We start from the raw sequence: 18,131 nt of genomic DNA on the forward strand, positions 1-18,131 counted from the left end.
TCCTCCTAGAGAGCAGATGGAAATCTCTCTCTCTCTCTCTCTACTTACCTATCCACTATGTAGTTCTTTAGATTAGATATAGGTCTTTCCTGTCTAAGTGTATTTAACCAATAAATGTTTAGTCACACAAGGATCTCCATGTGTTTTCTCTAAATAGCTGCAATATCCAAACCATCCTCTGCTACCTACTCTGTAACTGGAGTGTGTGCTCATTCCTTAGTGCTCTGCTGTTTTACCTATTGTGGGTAAAAATCAACAACCTCTAACATTTGTTTATCCTTTTGTCTCTCTCAGTGGCTTTTGATACCATTGACCTCCTGGAGCATCTGAAGGGATTGGGAGTGGGAGGCACTGCTTTGCTGGGGTCTGCTCCTACTCTTGGGTAGGATTGGTGCCGCAACGCTTGGAGATTGTTGCTCTTCAAAATGAGAGCTATTTTATGGGGTCCTGCAGGGCTCAATTCTATCTCCAATGCTTTTTAACATCTACATGAAACCAGAGGCACTCTTACTTCTGGACTTCTGGGCCGAAGTCCAGGGCCTCCACACACCCTGGGGCCCCCCAAATCCTTTTTAGTCTGTCCCGGGTGGTGTGGTCATGGTCAAGTTAAAAATGTGTTACAAATATTGTTTCGGTGGGTGGAGGGGCTCCAAAAGCCTTTAGGTCTAGGATCTAAAATTACCTAGGTGCATTTCTGCATGAAACTGTTGGGAAAGATCATCAGGGGATTGGGTGCAGGGTGTTATCAATATACTGATGACACCCAAATTTATTTCTCCATGTCAGCTTCATCAGGAAATGGCCTAACTTCCCTAAATGCCTGTCTGGAGGTGGTAGTGGGCTGGATGAGGGAGAACAAACAGAGGCTGAATCCAAGCAAGGCAGAGGTACTCATTGTGGGAGGTTGGGACTTAGGAAGTGGCTTAGAGCTGCCTGTTCTCGATAGGGTTACACTCCCCCAGAAAGAGCAGGTATGTAGTCTGGGATCCAAACCTCTCCATGGTCTCTCAGGCTGAGGCAGTGGCCAGGAGGGCTTTCTATCAGTTTTGGCTGATACGCCAGCTATGTCCATTTCTGGAGATAAACAACCTTAAAACAGTAGTGCATGTGCTGGTAACATCCAGACTTGACTACTGACCACACCCAGCCCAGTACCTCCAGTGACTGTTGCTGGTGTCTATCTTATGTTTCTTTTTAAATCGTGAGCTGTTTGGGGACAGGGATCCATCTTTTTATTTATTTATTATTTCTTTGTGTAAACCACTTTGGAAACTTTTGTTGAAAAGTGGTGTATAAATATTTGTTGTTGTTGTTGTTGTTGTTGTTACTGCAGTGCCTACTACATTGGGCTGCTTTTGTATGTAGTCCAGAAACTGCAGCTGATGTAGAATGCAGCAGCCAAGTTGATCTCTGGAGTTACCCAAAGAGATCATAATAAACCCATTTAGAAAGAACTACACTGGCTGCCAAAAGGTTTCCGGCAAAATACAAAATGCTGGTTATTACCTATAAAGCCCTGAACAGCTTGGGTTCAAGGTATTTAAGAGAACGCTGCCTTCTTCATGAACCCTGCTGCCTATGAAGATCATCTCGGGAGGTCCAATTGCGATTGCCACTGGCTCAATTGGTGGTGACTTGAAACTGCACCTTTTCTAGGGTTACCCTGGGACTTTGTGACACACTTCCTAACACAATTAGAGCCTTCCCTTTTCTGGATATTTTAAAGAAAGACCTGAAAACATTCCTGTTTAGTCTGGCTTTTAGTATATAGTTAAACTAAAACTAAAAGTTTTAGTTTCACATTTTAGAGTATTTATCTGTATTTTAAACTGTTTTTAATTACTGTGTTTTAGATTGTGAACCACCCAAGGACTTGAGTATGGGGCGGTATAAAAATAAGTTAATGAACAAATAAATAAAAACAAAAACAAAATAAAACACCGCTGCGACTCAATCAGAGTCGTCAGAGCTCAAATTCACAGCATCATGATAAATAATAGTAACTAGCTGACCTGGCGCAGAGCATCTGCACCCCTAGTTGTCCCTGTCTCCCCCCCACATGCCTTCAGCCATTCTCCCCCCTCCCTTCAGCCCCAGTTTGTTTTTTGCCGATGGTCGGCCTGGCTGCCACTTCCTTTTGCTGCCTGGCAGCCGCTTGGCCTCACCTCTGCTTCCTCTCGCTGGCTGCTTGCCTTCCTCTCCCTCTCCCCTTGCTTGTGAAATCTCACGAGAGCTGCCACGCATGGGATTAGTGATGGGTACACCTTAGAGAAATATATATAGACTTGCTGAACCTGGCACAGAGCATCTGCACCTCTAGTTCTCTTCTTGGCTTTCCTCTCACCCTCCCTGCGCGTTGGCCGCCGCTTTCCTCTCACCCTAACTGCCCGTTGGCCACCGCTTCGCCATTCTCGTGGCCATCAGTTTCTTTTCCCCCACCAGCCCATCCACGTTGCAATCTGGAAGCTGCTCAGAAACATCTGCACCTCTGGCCGGCACACCCACCGCCACCTTTTTCTTTCTCCCCCTGCCCACCCACCCCTGCTGCTTTCTGGCCAGCTGGCCAGCCCACTTCTTCTCCCCCGTGCCCGCTTCTTGTCTCCCCCTTTCTGGCTGGCAGGACAACAATATTTCACCAAACTCTGTAAGAACTGGGAGACAGGAGAGCTATAGAAAGATGGGTAGTGATGCAGAAAGAAACCCCTTGACAGACAATCAAATGTGACAGGCTGCTAACTAATGGGGAAGATGATACTGAACATATGACAGAGCTGTTGTAAAGATTTATGAGATAATGAGTGCTTTGAACGTTCTAACTCAAAAGTAAGTCCCACTAAGTTACCTGAGGCTTACCCCCAGGGAGTGTGCACAGGACTGCAGTCTGAGCATTATCACCATGATCTAGACTAAGATAGCTTCTTATTGCTATCCCTGGAACCATGGACGCCTGAGGGGGGAGGCAAGGGGAGGCAGTTGTATGTGGTATAGGATTGCAGCCTTTGCCCCTACCCCTGGAAAAAGTTCCACGGATGCCCAAGCCTGCACAAAGGCAGCAGAGTCACCTACACATAACATATATATTGGCTTAAGGTGTCAGACTTCTACATATGATCTCTGGTAACAAAGCAACACATTCCTTTATCAATGGGTAATACTGGCAATAGTGGTTAGAACATCTCCTACCATTCTTCCTCCTCCTCATGTAATATTAGCTCTTGAGAATCTTACAGAAGTGATCATATTTGATCTTGGATGAAGATGATGATATAGTGTGCATTACAGAGACCTGGTCGGGAGAGGCTAGTGGCCCAGTTTGGTCACAGCTCCTCCAAATGGATTACTGTGTTGTGGAATAGGTGAGAGGATGTGGGTGGGGTGGCTGTGGTCTATAAGGATACTATCTCCCTTGCCAGGATCCCTGTCAGGGATTTGGCCTATATTGAATGTGTGTTCCTAAGTCTAGGGACCAAGGATAAATTGGGACTTCTGTTGGTATACCGATCACCCCGTTGTCCAACAGAGTCCCTAACTGAGCTGACAGACCTGGTTGCTGAGTTGGCATTGGAGTGGACCAGGTTGTTGTTGGTGGAGGACTTCAATGTCCATTTTTGAACCGGGTTGTCAGGGGCAGCTCAGCTCAGGAGTTCATAGCGGCCATGACAACTATGGGCCTATCCCAAGTGGTTTTTGGACTGACACATGATGCAGGTCACATGCTCGACTTGGTCTTTTGCTCTGATCAGGGTGGTGTTCCATGGGTGGGAGACCTTGTTATCTCCCCACTGTCATGTATGGATCACCATCTGGTTAAGGTGAGACTTGCAGCCACAACCCACCTCTGTAGGGGTGAAGGACCCATTAGGTTGGTCCGCCCGAGAAGGTTATTGGATCCAGTAGGATTCTAAGAAGTCTTGGAAGGGTTTCCAGTTGGCTCTGTGAGTGATTCTTTCAATGCTCTGATGCAAACATGGAATAATGAACTTACTAGAGCAGTAGACACAATATCACCTAAGTGTCCTCTCCAACCTCCTTTAAAGTCTTCCCCATGGTATTCAGATGAACTGCGGGAGCTGAAGCGGCAAGGCAGATGGCCAGAGGATAGTGGAGGAGGAAGTCTCAGCATGAATCTGATAGATTGCAACACAGAGCTCATTTGAGGATCTATGCTCTGGCAGTGCAGACAGCAAAGAAGTGGTTCTTCTCTGTCCGCATTGCTTCTGCAAATTCACATCCAGTTCAGTTGTCTAGGGTTGTGAGGGGGCTAGTTCATGCCCCCTTTGCCTTGAATTTGAATCTGGAACCAACTGTCACTCGCTGTGATATGTTTAACAACTTTTTTGCAGGTAAAATATCTTGTATTCTCACTGACCTAGACTCCATGGTTACTGCAGAGTCTATCATAGAGGTGCCCAGCAACTCCTCTTGTAGAATTGAACTGGATCATTTTCAGTTACTTCTGATGATGTGGACAAACTACTTCGGACTGTATGCCCTACCACCTGCTCTCTTGACCCTTGCCCAACTTGGCTTATTTCATCTGATAGTCATATTATCAGAGAGGGTCTGGTAAATATCATAAATGCTTCTCTGAGGGAGGGTAGGATGCCTCCTTGTCTCAAGGAGGCTATTATTAGACCTTATTTGAAGAAACCTGCATTGGATCCCTCAGAATTAGCTAATTACAGACCCGTCTCTAATCTTCCTTGGTTGGATAAGGTGATTGAGCAAGTGGTTGTTTCTCAGCTCCAGGCAGTTTTGGATGACCCAGATTATTTAGATCCTTTCCAGACTGGCTTTTGGGTGGGCTATGGGGTTGAGACTGCCTTGGTTGGCCTGATGGATGATCTCCAATTGGTGATCGACAGAGGGTGTGACTCAGCTGATCCTTTTGGATCTTTCGGCGGCTGTTTTACAGAGGTTCCGCTCCTACATCTCTGGCAGATTCCAGATGGTGTCACTTGGAGACTATTGCTCTGAAAAACAAGAGCTGAAGTGTGGGGTTCCACAAGGCTCCATACTGTCTCCAATGCTTTTTAACATCTACATGAAACCGCTGGGAGAGATCATCAGGAAGTTTGGTCTGGGATGCTATCAATATGCTGATGACACCCAGATCTATTTTTCCATACCAACTTCATCAGGAAATGGCATGACCCCCCTAAGTGCCTGCCTGGAGGCGATATTGGGCTGGATGAGGGATAACAGACTGAAGTTAAATCCAAGCAAGAGGTCAGGCTGGGATTTGCATGGTCAACAGCAGTATCCACTAGGTCTGGCTTCTGACTTCTAGTTCCTGGCTTTCTCTCTATGGCCCAGCCTGATAGTGGGGAAGAAAGAAGGAAGCTACAGGTAGATTTCCCACTCAGAAATCCAAGCAAGATGGAGGTACTATATGTAGGGGGTTGGGATTCAAGAGATGGCTTAGATCTACCTGTTCTGGATAGAGTTACACTCCCCCTAAAAGACCAGGTTCATAGTCTGGGAGTGCTCCTAGATCCCAAACTCTCCCTGGTCTCTCAGGATGAGGCTGTGGCCAGGAGTGCTTTTTATCAGCTTCAGCTGATACGTCAGATACACCCATTCTTGGAAATTAGTGACCTTAAAACAGTAGTACATATTTTGGTAACCTCTAGGCTTGACTACTGTAATGCATTCTACATGGGGCTGCCTTTGTATGTCGTTCGGAAACTACAATTGGTACAGAATGCGGCAGCCAGACTGGTCTCTTGGGTTTACCTGAAGCGAACCCTGTCGCCTATTAAGATCATCTGGAGAGGTCCGACTACGGGTGCCGCAATCCCGTTTGGTGGCAACTCAGGACCGGGCCTTTTCTGTGGCTGCCCCAGGGCTTTGGAATGTGCTCCCTGATGAAAGAAGAGCATCTCCTTCTCTGTTTGCTTTTAGGAGGACCCTGAAGACACACTTGTTTTCCCAGGCCTTCAACTGAGATTGTATTTTAAAATTTTAATGTGTTTTTAATGTATTTTTATCTATAATTTCTATCTTTTTATGAATTTTAAATGTGTTATATTGTAGGTTTTAATTCTGTAAACCGCCTAGAGATTTTTATACTAGGCGGTATATAAATCAAATCAAATCAATCAATCAATCGATCACTCAATCAGTCAATAATATAGACTTATAAACAGGGTTGTTGTGAGGAGAAACTTAAGTATGTAGTACACCGCTCTGGGCTCCTTGGAGGAAGAGCGGGATATAAATGTAAAAAACAAACAAGCAAACAAACAAATTGCTTCTGCTTCCCCTTCCCCATGACAGAAGGCAGGGCAGATCCAAGTGGTCAGCTGTTAGAGTCGTCCCAACCAGTGGCTCTCCACTGAGTACCAACCAAGAGTTTTGTTTCTTCAGAAGAGAAAGGGACTGACACCAAGAGCCACTAACTTGTAAACTGTCCACTGCAAACCAAGAAGTCAGTTATAACTAATTAAGAGCGAGTAACAGGTGATTTTGTGGGAAATCTGCATATGCTCACAGGTACGTCACACTCTGCATATGCTCAGAAGCACACTATTGCTTCACAAAGGGTTGAACCCTGATTGAAAAGATGTTCTGGTGCTAAGCCCCAAGGAGGTGCCTCTGAAGCTATGAGATCAGCTGTTGAAAACACTCCAGACAGAGATCCAGAAAGGGAGTGCACCAGAGAGCAGAGATCCACATCTACATAGGTCTGCCTGTATAGGTGAGGAGAAACGGGCAAGCCAAGCCAGCCCAAGGAAAGGGAAAGAGAAAGGGGAAAGACACTACCTGCAGCTCCGCCCGCTCCACCTCCCACTCGGCTCTTTCAGCCTCGAAGTGGCCCCACTTGTGCTGCAGGAAATGCCGAATGCCAGGGATGCTGTACTGAGCCAGCACTGCAGAGGCCAGAGCTGGCTCAACTAAGGAGCCACCCGCATCTGCCATTGCCTCCCCCAGCAATAACCCTGGACCCGCAGCCCTGCCTGGTGGTGGTGGCGGCGGCAGCAGCGCATTGTTTTTGTTGACGAAGACGCCGGGCTCCACCTGCTTGTCTGTGGCTGGAGCCATCATTGCGGCCGGAGAACTCCCTCGGCTTGGGCAACTCCTAGCGCTGCTGCTGATGTCCGCTCGCCTAGCCAATAGGCCGCATCTCAGTGGAGGTAGCCACTACACACTGGGTGCGTCCTGTCCGCTGCTTCTCCCTCATCTCGTTTCTTCCCCCCTCACGTCTTCCCCCCCTTTCTGGCTGGTTGGCCGGCCAGCCAGCTGGCCTGCTTTTCCCCCTCCTCCAGCCGCTTTCTGGCCAGCCTCTGTTTTCTTCGCCTGCCGGGCACTGTCGCAGCCACCATTTTCTTCCTTCCCACCCATCCCATGGCTATCCAGCAGCTCTCCGAACTCTCACGAGAGCTGCCACACATGGGATTAGCAACGGGTACACCTAGGAGAAATAAATATATAGATAGTAATAATAACTTTATTGACTTCCCCCTTAACAATAGAATAAAACATACAATTAAAAGCATATTACATCATGTAGAGTTCATTAAAACCAAGTGACTTGCAAATTCCTAACTCTGCATAGGATTGCAATTTAAAACTTTTGCCACAACAAATAGATTAATATATCACAGTACTGATACTAAGTAATGCATGCTTGTATTCAGTTTCTTGTTCTGAATTATGTAATCTGAAATATTGATTCCCTCTCTCATTACAATCTGCTTAGCTTCTTTATGAGATTTTCATTTTTATCCTTCTAATACTGTAACTACTTCTATAACCAGGCCAGTTGCTTACAAGTGTCGCACCAATGAAATATTATTAACTACCACCCCAGAAAAGGTCAGTCCTTCAGTAGTCAAAGGTCAGTCTATTTTCATTGCTTGAAGCTGTTAAAAAAACACACACCCTCTCTCAAATTACAGTCACCGTGGTGAGGTGTTTCTGTGTTTGCAAGGGCACCATACCATAAGGGCACCATACCATAAGAGATTATAGCGAAAATTAAGGTTAACATTTATTTTAATTTTTATACCATCAGAACTTGTCTTGAACAGAACATCCTTTACAGAACATACAATCCACCAATTTCTGTAGTGGATGTGGCATTAGGATTCCTCAGAAGACTGCTGGGATAAACCTGATTAATTCGAAGTGCTTTTGATTATCACAGTAACTACAAAATTAAAAGAGCTACTCTTTTGCTAAGAAAGAACATGTATACATATTAGCTTGCATGTTTGTTCACACTAGGCTGTGCTTAGGGCAGGGCGACTGCCCCGGGGGCCTCTATTAACCCCCATTAAAACTAACTGGAAGGGGGCAGAACCCCTACACTGGCCGATTTGCCTCAAGCCCTGCACCTTGCCTGGGCTCTCTAATGACACCTCTGATATAATTCTAATTGAAGTTCACATATATTAATTAAGATTATTCATATGGCAGTTATGTGCAATGGCAAACTTAAACTTTGTAAAATAATTCACATTCAGGGCACATATTTCCCCCAAATTTACATGGGAAAAAGAGTGGTCTGGCCAGCCTATGTTTGCAGTCAAAGAATAAAACTGTAAAAGTCTTCAAAGGAATTATGTGGTAGATGGTGGTAGTACAGGACAGTTAAAGGCCCACCTCGCCTCTCCCTTCTGCATGTGGTTAGGGGATAGAAAAGGATGGGCATGTTCTCATCATGATCTTGACTGGCAGGAAAACAGGAATCCTAGATCCAAAGGGTGTAGAATCCAGAATCCAGAAATGTAGGGCTTTCAATCATGCCTAGCCCACATTGACTCCACATCGGTGATCTAGGACAGGGTTTCTTAACCTTGAGCCCCCAGATGTTGTTGGACTACAACTCTCATCATCCTCAGCCACAAATGCCATGTCTGGGGATGATAGGAGTTGTAGTCCAACAACATCTGGGGGCCCAAGGTTAAGAAACCCTGATCTAGGATTTGATCTGAGATGGTGGCTGCTCTGAGGTCAATGTGGGTTGGATGCGATTACAAGCCCTACATTTCCAGGTTCTCATGATATAAAGTTGGGAGCATTGATAGAAAGCTCTTGCCACCAAATGATCCTTTCGTGCAAAATATGTTGTTTATTTAGAGTGTAACCCGAGGCAATTCTGACTTTATTCATGAAGCATGGAAGCTATGAGCATTTTGATATGTTTTAAAAAGCAGTTTTTTAGTAGTGGTCTCCTAATATCTATATGGTTTTGTTGGATCATGTTATAAGTATGTTATACAGATTTGTAGAACTGTTAATTTGAATGAATTGGAATGAATATAGGTTGAAGTGTTTCTATAAAATTACCAAAAAAATTTCATGCAAAACAGACTATCTCACCTGGAAAGGTGGGCATGGCAGGATAGAATGCAAGTGGTGCATTAGAATTTGTCCGTGTACATGCAAAAACGTATGCATGCATTTTACAGCTATATGTATGTGAAGTATGTCCTTCCCAAATGAGGAAATTTAAGTGTGAGAGAGGATGGGGTAATTCTTGAAATTCTGGCAACATCTAGCTCTCTTTGCTTGGCAGTTCACTTGAGGCACACATACTGCATCTCATTCTTCAATCTGCCCTTGGACAATGAAAAGAGCTACAGTCCTGGGGAGGGAACGGAGTAAAAAGCACACAATCAGGCAACTGTTCATCAGCCCATTGTGATGGAGTAAAAGGTGATATGAACACCTAAAAAGAATTGGGGCTTGGGGGAAAGAAAGACCACTTCAGAACAGGGCTATGTGTCGGAAGGAGTGGATGCAGGCTGAATGTAATTATACTGAATAATGATATGTAAATTGCTTTGATGATCCTCCTGGACTGAAAGGTAGGATACAAATCAACCACATAAATAAATTACTTACATAATTTTTTTTAAAAAGATGACATCCAGTGTTCCCTCTAAGGCATGCACACACAGACATTTTGTTGACCGCTCAGTTAATTTTAGATCCTGCTCAGGTTGAATCAGGAAGGCCCCATTCTGAATGCACATACACACACAATGTCTTGATACTGTTGCCCAGATAAAACTCATTGTGCACACAGATATAAAAAATTAGAGGGAACACTGATGACATCCCTAAAAAACAAAATAAAGCAATGATTTACCAGGCAAAAATACCAGGAAACAGGGACTGTTCAGTTCATGGGGACAGAACAATGTTCTTCATTGCTTAAGGTGCAGGAGCCAGTAGTGGCTCCCACTGACCCTAAGTTTGGCTCTGGTTGGGCAAAGCTTCATTAGAAGCCAAATATTTCACACAGCTCCCATAGTGCTGTGCAGAGGCAACCATATCCACTGTGCAATCAGTGTTGCATTTTCCCAGTACTGGTGGGGCTCTTTTAAGCAAAACAGAACCCTCTTGGAAGGGGATCATGGAGCACTGGGAAGTGTAGTAACTTCCCCACACTTTCCCCTCAGAGCTCTATGGGGAAAAGACTGGGAAGGACTTCACTTCCTACCAATCCATGCAGACTTCTAAGATGGCGCTGGGGCTTGTCAGGGCTATTTTTCTCTTAAACCCCTTGCCCATGGTGCTGGGAAAAGCACAGGACTCAAAGAAGTCAGTGCAGTGGGAATGGCTATCATTCTTTTTAAAAAAATCTGAAATTTGGAATTCATTTGAAAAATAGTGAAGATCACTAGGATATATACATCCAAGTAGCCATTAAGCTCAAAGGCTCTGTCAGAGTACCTGCTTCCCTAGGCTGAAATGTCTATTGCCCCTTCCTTCCTGGAGAGAAAAGAGCCCAGAGTGAGTAAGGTGATTATGTGCAAAAATGAGTAGTGTAGGTTATAAGTTTATTCGGTCATTGACCAGCAAATAGTGTAGGTATCTGTGAATGTGTTAAAGGTGCTTTTGATTCCATTCCTAGATCACGACTCTGGAGCAAACTGGCTAACACATCCATAGAACCATGATCACTCCTGCTGCTCATCCGTATGTTGTATGAAAACACCACACTGAGAGTAAAGTGCAATAACAAAGGTCATCTGGCTGAATTTGTAGCTATGTGGAAGGGGATGTATTCTAAGCAAGGATGTTTCCTTGCTCCTTTTCTGTTTAATTTCTATATTAATGTTTTAATTCCCCTTCTGGATAACCCTGACCTCTATTTGCCTAAGCTAGCAGACAGACCCATCTCGATTCTACTTTATGCCGATAATGCGGCTATATTATCGAGGACATTAGTCAGTATGAGGAGAGCTCTACAAAGACTTCCACAGTTTTGTGAAGATGTGTCCCTCCCTAGTCATAAACACCCCAAAGACTAAAGTTATGGTATTTGCCAAAAGACCTAAAAAAACACAAATGGAAAATCAACGGGAGTGGAGTTGAGCAGGTTAGGAGTTATTAAGTACTTGGGTATAATTTTTCATGCAAATGGTATATGGGGTGCAAAATGCGAACATGCTGCAGCAAGTGCACAGAGTGCATCTGCTATACTAAAAAATTTCCACACTAGAGGGGTCTATTTCATCCCAGCGGCTGTTAAAAGTATACAAGGCCAAAATACTGGCACAAATGTTATACGGGATCCAGATCTGTTCCACCTGTAACTTCAAACCCATGGAAGGAGTTCAGTCTAGATTCCTTTGTGCCATTTTCCATGTGCCTAGATGTGTTTCAAATGCCATCCTATGCCTAGAGGTGGGTTGAGGCTCAGGGGTGGCTTCACATATTTAACTACTGGCTCAAATTATATTTTTTCCATCAGGGCCTTGCCTCCCTGGTATTGAAAGATGAGTTCCACTCTAATTAGTATAAGAGCCTTTATGATCATTTGGGCAGATATGGCCTCTCACCACAATATCTACTTCCATTGGGACATATTGCTGCCAAAGAAATTATTAAACAATGCATTATGGACATGGAGAAGCAATTTGATTTAAGCCTTGTTACCATCAGTAGTATTCCAGGTGCCTTCTCAAACTACCCTCAGCCAGCTGCGTACCTCACAAATCTGACTACTCTAAATCAGAGGAGAGCTTTCTCATTGGTGTGGTTTAATGCACTTCCTTCTGCCATTTTGGATGGCAGATTTAAGAGAATACCACTCAGGAACTGTCTATGTCCCTGTGGTTCAGGCAATATTGAGTCCATTTCACATGTTCTTTTATACTATTTATATTATAGGGACATCTGCATTGCCTGGAATGAACCACTTCTAAAAAATATGCCGGGTTGATCGGTATTACACTTCCTTTCTCTTGGCAGACCAGTATACAGCAATTAGGGCTGGGGTAGTAAGATTCGGTGCCACAGCATGTAAACTGAGACTGGAGCAGTTGATTAATTGTAATTGAGACCTCTGTATGTATATGCCCTGATGCTCTTTTACCCAGTCCTGTTGTTTTGATTTTCTTTAATTTTATTTTTTATTTTATCTTTTGTTTGCTGTTCATTGACTGTAATAAAATTAATTCATTCAGTCTGAGAATATGGGTGCAAAGTGTTATTTGAGTGCATAGTATATACGACAGGGTATAGTCCAGGGGTTCTCAAACTGGGAGCCTCCAGATGTTGCTGAACTACAGCTCCCATCTTAAATTGTAGCTGGGACTGATGGGAGTTGTAGGAACCGTTGGTGTAGTCAATGCTGAGAAGGGAGAATGAGTTAAGAAAGAGGGTGTCATCAAAAACAGCAAGTTGTTCTAGTACGAACTAATCAGCCTACTTTCCTTTCACTGTCTCTACAAATGGACTAAATTTGGTTCAAATTGAGGTCCACAAGTTAGATCTCTTGCACCTCAAATGTTCATGCTTCCACCGTCTTGGATTGGGGTGGATGACATCCTTAAAAATTACACCATTGAGGTGTCCCTATGTGTCTCTTCAGCTGTAGCAAATTTGGTTCAAATTGGTTAAGCAGTTCACAAGTTAGCCCACTTACGCCTCAAACATTTACGCGTCCACCATCTTGAATCAATGTGGATGACATCATCACAAACTATGCTGGTGAGGTGTCCCTGTGTGTCACTCACTGCAACTGTACCTAATTTGGTTTAAATTGGTTAGGCAGTCCACAAATCAGCCCACTTGTGCCTCAGATGTTCACGTGGCCGCCATATTGAATTGGAGTGGATGATATCATCACACACCATGCTATTAGGGCAGTCCTATGTGTCCCTACAGCTGTAGCAAATTCCATTCAAATCAGTTAAGCGGTTCACAAGTTAGCCCACTTGTGCCTCAAAAATTTATGTGTCCGCTATCTTGGATCGAGGTGGATGACGTCATCACAAACTATGCCATTGAGGTGTCCCTGTTTGTCTCTACAACTGTACCCGATTTGGTTCATATGGTTCAGGTGTTGCAAAGCTTATGTGTGTGGGGGGTACATACGGATGGACACACAGACACACACACACAATGTCGGGTGATCTCATAAGCTTACTGGAAAACACTGACTACAAATGCCCCAATGCATATCACTCTACTCCAGGGGTTCGCCACCTTTGGTACTTCATCTGTTTGGAGCCGAAATCAGCCTGCGTAGCGTTGGCAGCGCGGCCGGAGCAACTCTCCCTGCCTTAAAGACAGGGAGAGTTGTTCTGACCCACACTGCTCAAAGCAGCATAGGCCAATCTCCTTTCCAAATGGGGCCGTGTGGCCCCGTTTGGAAGGAAGACCATGCTTTCGCATCTGACGTGCCATGCCCCTGCGTCATGGCCCCAGCCTGGCTCCACTTCTGGACTTGACGGCACACTTTACAGTAGTGAGGCAAGTCCTTGTCTGAGAAAGTTAATCCTCCCTTTAACATCTCCACTGGACACCAGATCAGAGATGGAAAGTGGTAACAGCTCTCTTAGGTTGGGTCCAAATATTTATAGGGACTAAAGAGAAGAAAGCCTCCCCACTTTTCCAGGGATGGACAGCATTTATAATCTGTAGGCTGCCCAGAGATTTGTAAATGGGGGGGGGAGTATATAAATGCAACAAACCAATAACGGCCCAGTGAGAAGGCCCAGTGTATCTCTGATGCAATCCAGGTCTCTGGGCAATCTGAATATAAGATTCCGCCCCCCTCCAAACTTAAGTTTCCTCTTCCTAAATGGATTTTGACTGTAATGACTGAAGGTGTGTCTAGACTGAACTGGTTCTCCTTTGTGAAAAAGAGATTAAGGCTGTATTTGGATGGCAGAATCCACTAAATAACAAAAGGTGAGAAAAATATACTTATTTGGAGTATTCCAAAGAGTCTATAATCTAGGGTTCATCATAGAAGGGTTGGCTCCCAAGAGCATACCCTCCATCTTCCATACCTAAGCATACCTTTCCAAATATTGCTAATAAACAATATTAGCAATATTTGTGTTGTATTGCTTATTCCCACCAACCCCACAATAACCAAAAGAATGCAGGAGCAGCAATTTAACATTTTTCAAAAAATAGGAAGGGGAAAACTGTGGTCCCAAAAGCACAATATATTCATATTTACTCAGAAGTAAGTCCCAATAAGTGAATGGAATTTAATCCCTGGAAAGTGTGCATAGGATAGGGTTGCCATGTCCCCTAGAATTTAGTGTAGCCCCCAGATTTTGGCTCCTCCACCCAGCTACTAAGTTCCACCCGGATTTACATGGATTTCAAATATGCTGCCCGGATTGCCTGGATTTTACTCTGGATCAGATCACATGGGAGGGCAGAGAAGGAGGGGAAAGTATACAAATCTGTTAAATAAGATTTGTATATTTTGGTATGCAAGGTTTGCTGGTGTGTGTGTGTGTGTGTGTGTGTGTACGTGTACACACACACACACACACACACACACACACACACACACACACACTACACCCCCCCCCCTTTACAAATCTCTGGGCGGTTTACAGATTAAAAATACTTTGACTCCTGAGAAAATTTAGCAGTCCTGGGATAAGGGGACAAGTACATGTGCGGATTGCTAACTGGTTGAAAGACAGGAAACAGAGGGTAGGGATAAATGGAGAGTTTTCACAATGGAGGGAAGTAAGAAGTGGGGTCCCCCAGTGATCTGTACTGGGACCTGTGCTTTTTAATTTATTCATAAATGATCTAGAAGTAGGGGTAAGCAGCCAGGTGGCCCAATTTGCAGATGATACCAAACTCTTTTGGGTAGTGAAATCCAAAATGGATTGTGACTTGTGAGGAGCTCCAAAAGGATCTCTGCAAATTGGGTGAATGGGCAACAAAATGGCAAATGCAGTTCAGTGTTGGCAAGCGTAAAGTGATGCACATTGGGATGAAAAACCCCAACTTCAAGTACATGTTGATGAGATCTGAGCTGTCGGTGACTGACCAGGAGAGGGATCTTGAGGCTGTGGTGGCCAGCTTATTGAAAGTGTTGAGTCGACTCAATGTGCGGCAGCTGTGAAAAAGGCCAGTTCCATGCTAGGGATCATTAGGAAGGGGACTGAAAATAAAACTGCTAATATTAACATGCCATCCAAAACTGTGGTGTGGCCACACCTGGAATACTGTGTACCATTCTGGTCACCACATCTAAAAAAGGGCATTGTAGAACTGAAAAGGTGCAGAAGAGGGCAACCAAGATGATCAGGGGCCTAGAGCACCATTCTTATGAGGCAGGTCTACAACATCTGGGGCTATTTAATCTAGAAAAAAGATGACTGTGGAGAGACATGATAGAGGTCTATAAAGCCATGCATGGTGTGGAGAAAGTGGATAGAGAGAAATTCTTCTCCCTCTCACATAACACTAGAACCAGGGGTCATCCCATGAAATTGATTGCCAGGAAATTTAGGACCAGCAGACGGAGGTACATTTTCACACAACGCATAATCAACTTGTGGAATTCTCTGCCACAAGATGTGGTGACAGCTTTAAGAAGGGTTTGGATAACTTCATGGAGGAGAGGTCTATCAACAACTACTAGTCAGAGTGCTATAAGCTATCTCCAGCCTCAAAGGCAGGATGCCTCTGAGTACCAGTTGCAGGGGGGTAACAGCAGGAGAGAGGGCATGCCCTCAACTCCTGCCTGTAGGCTTCCAGTGGCATCTGGTGGGCCACTGTGTGAAACAGGATGCTAGACTAGATGGGCCTTGGGCCTGATCCAGCAGGGCTGTTCTTATGCCCACAAACAAACAAACAAACAAACAAAATGCAAATTAGTTGCCACACAATTTGCATAATATGCAAATTAGGCCACCCAAATTTGGGAAGCTTGAATATGGCAACCCTAGTTATAATCAAGTCATTCAAAGGGGATAATCAGTTAGGTGGAAAGGAAATAATCCAGTGGGATTTCAGGAAGCAATTTATTAAGTGATCAGTCACAATCTGGTTTATTAAGTGATCAGCCAGAAAACCAGGATACACTTAAAAGTCACATCATGATGTTTGATGTGGCTTTTAAGTGTTTCCAACATGGTTTCTTCAATTTGAAGCTCCATGAGAGTCTTGGTAGGGGTGTGTGTATGAGTGTATGTGTGATGTGGGAATTCTGCAGATGATCAGTAAACATGAAGTATTGGCCATGAAGTGCAGAACAACAGAATTATTTTTTTAAAAAAGATGTTCTCAGTGGAGAAGTGGGGACAGCGGGAGTCACGGGGCAAAATGCAGACAAGCAAGTGGCAGTGTTCTGCCCCCTAACGTGAACAGAAAGTAATGCCACAACTACAGAAAAGAAACCTGCAAGGGCTGCTCCATGTGGAAGCTCTGTTTCTCCTCCACATGCTGTTCAATTTAAAAAGCCATGGAAGTAAACACACATACAAGTTCTCCATTTATAAATAACTCACATCCCTGCTCAGCTGCAAGCAGCCATGTTGGGCCATTTGCAGACCAAACTGCTTCACAGGGTTCTTGTGAGGATGAAAGAGGGGGTGTGAGACTGTCCTGAGCAAAAATATAATAAATAGATATAGGAGAATAACTATAATAGGGCTAGGGGAAACAGTTGTCTGGGGGCCCACTGCCTTGGCGGGGTGGGGCAGAGGCATGTCAGCCTCATTTAATATTGCTTTCCTTCATGAGCTGAGCTTAAGTGATGGGGGGCGGGGGCCCATTTTAAAATCTTGTCTCAGGGCCCACTCCAACCTTGCTATGACCCTGGATAGATCGATAGTTCTTGGTTACTTTTGAATTTTGTACTGGTAAGACAAAGAAAGAAGTAATTCTTTAGGCATCTGGTGCCACCTTGTGGCCTTCTCAAAGAAACAAAGCCTCATGGTGAGTAATAGGCAAGGTAGAACTGAAAATCACCATGGGGTTCCCGTGTTTGCTAATATAGGGGTTGGGGTGCCAGTGGGCAGAGATGGATAGTCAGAATCTATTCAAATCACACATCTATTCTGGGGACTTCCCAAACAGCTGCAGACTCAAAATGGATAAAAGCAGAGGCACTTAAAATGGCCCTGTTGCCCCACACCAGGACGCGGGCACCAGAGCACCAGGGGGTGCATGAGGATGGCTCATTAGATTTTATTCAAATCAGATTTTGTTCAAATCACACTTGTGTATTCTGGGGACACCCCCTCTCCCCAAAAGCAGTTGCAGACATGACCACAATACATGTCATGAGTGTGATTTGAGGGGAATCTGATAACGTATCCCCACACATCCCAGACACCCTGCAGTCCATTTTGGATGGATGCATCTTTTGCCCATTTCAATCCCTCAGCTACTTTAAGGGGGCATCCCAGAAAATACACATGCAATTTGAACTGAATCTGACGACCAATTCCCCTGCCCCACAGTGCCACCCTAGCACCTCCAGTCCAGAGTGAGACAAAAGTTCCATTGCTGTGGTTTTTCTATTGTTCCCTATTGACTATTGTGGTTTCCCCATTGCTCTCTATTGGCTAGTATTGGTTTCTTCGGCTTCTCACTTGGTACGAATGAGTTCCCTGTTGCTCCTATTGGTAAGTGTGGGTTTCCAAATTGTTCCCTATTGGGAAGTGTGGGTTTCCTTCTTGGAAAGTGTGGTATTCCTATTATTCCTTATTGGGACAGTTGTTTTCCATTTGTTCCTTATTAGCAAGCATGGTTTCCCTATTGTTCCCTATTAGCAAGTGTGGTTTTGCTCTTCTTCCCCATTGGGAAACAGAGTTTCCCTATCATTTCGTATTGGCCAATATGGGTTTCCTATGATTAATTATTCATAAAAGACATTATCCCATTGTTCCCTATTGGCA

The sequence above is a fragment of the Hemicordylus capensis genome, chromosome 4 (assembly GCF_027244095.1).
Source record: "Hemicordylus capensis ecotype Gifberg chromosome 4, rHemCap1.1.pri, whole genome shotgun sequence".
Taxonomy (NCBI): Eukaryota; Metazoa; Chordata; class Lepidosauria; order Squamata; family Cordylidae; genus Hemicordylus; species Hemicordylus capensis.